Below are 1,814 nucleotides of genomic sequence, written 5' to 3' on the forward strand. Positions count from 1 at the left end.
CGGTTGTAGAAAACTTGACACTTAACTTAATAAAAATGAATCAACAGCGTGTGTAGCCGTGATGGTCATGCAATGCCTTGTGTTGAGTGCATCGAGCTCACAAAGAGGTCTTCGTAACTCTGCTTTTGCCATGTCCAGTTTTCTGTTAAGTCTGAATCTGTTAACGAAACTTGCTATGTTTACATGGGTGCCATCATATTTTCTGTGCCCTTTTGGCTTATGGTCAGTAAGGGACTTTTGTTATATGATTTGAGTAGATTCATGCCATGCCTTTGTTTGCTATGATCTGATCCTGTAGCATGTTGTTATCTTGCTCTAAACATTGCTTCCTGATGTTAATTCCTGACATGTTAGTATTTTCACCAAGTCTGTGAAGCTGATATCTTTTGCACTTTTGCCATGCTTGTCGAACCAGCTCTTTTGTGATTTAGCCATAGCTCAGTGTTCACCTTTTGTCAAGCATCTTGAGTAGATCACTGTCATGTGTTTTGTTGCTATTTGGAGTGCAGTAGCTTAGTTTCTTGTTGCATTCTAGATGGCATCGTGCTGTTAATCACAGAATTGTGCCATTGTTGTTTTGCTTGCCATTTGCAAACCGTGCATCCATTTCCGATGATAGTTATATCGATTTCGACCTAAAACAACTCATCTTTCCAGCGGCACTCTTGGTTTGCCAAGCTGATGCCTGGTTCAATCTTTCCTTTCTGAAGCACGCATATGCATTGCATATCACATCCCGCATATCATGCCATGTTCTTCATCATGTTGCTTGCGCATTGCACCGTGGTTGATTGTGTTTCCTTTGCTTGTGTTCTTGCCTTGGGTAGAGCCGGGAGACGAGTTCGTGATCGAGGAACCCATTGAGTACGCTTACGAGGATCAAGCTTACGTCAACTCGGAGAACTTTGCAGGCAAGATGACCATACCGTCGAAATCACTTCTATCCTTGCTTGCTAGTTGCTTGCTCTATTGCTATGTCGTGACACCTACCACTTGCTATATCATGCCTCCCATATTGCCATGTCAAGCCTCTAACTCACCTTGTCCTGGCAAACCATTGTTTGGCTATGTTACCGCTTTGCTCAGCCCCTCTTATAGCGTTGCTAGTTGCAGGTGAAGATGGAGTTTTTTCCTTGTTGGAACATGATTTTTGTTGGGATATCATTATTATATCTTGTTTACTTTAATGCACCTATATACTTGGTAAAGGGCGGAAGGCTCGGCCTTATTCCTTGATTTTGCGTTCCTTATGCTGTCGGGTTATAATGGGAACCCCTTTACAGTTCGCCTTGAATAAAACTCCTCCAACAAGGCCCAACCTTGGTTTTACCATTTTCCACCTAAGCCTTTTTCCCTTGGGTTTCACGGACTCAACGGTCATCTTTATTTTAAACCCCCGGGCCAGTGCTCCTCTGAGTGTTGGTCCAACCTGTCAGCCGCCAGTGGCCACCAGGGGCAACTCTGGGTTGGCCTACCGGAAGTTTGGACAATCCGATGTGCCCTGAGAACGAGATATGTGTAGCTCCTATCAGGATTTTTCGGCACATTCGGGTGGCTTTGTTAGTCTTGTTTTGCCATTGTTGAGATGTCTTGTAACCGGGATTCCGAGTCTGATCGGGTCTTCCTGGGAGATGGAATATCCATCGTTGACTGTGAGAGCTTGTGATGGGCTAAGTTGGGACACCCCTTGCAGGGTTTTGAACTTTCGAAAGCCGTGCCCGCGGTTATGGGCAGATTGGAATTTGTTAATGACCGGTTGTAGAAAACTTGACACTTAACTTAATTAAAATGAATCAACAGCGTGTGTAGCCGTG

This window comes from Triticum urartu, chromosome 7 (assembly GCF_003073215.2).
Source record: "Triticum urartu cultivar G1812 chromosome 7, Tu2.1, whole genome shotgun sequence".
In the NCBI taxonomy this organism is placed as follows: Eukaryota; Viridiplantae; Streptophyta; class Magnoliopsida; order Poales; family Poaceae; genus Triticum; species Triticum urartu.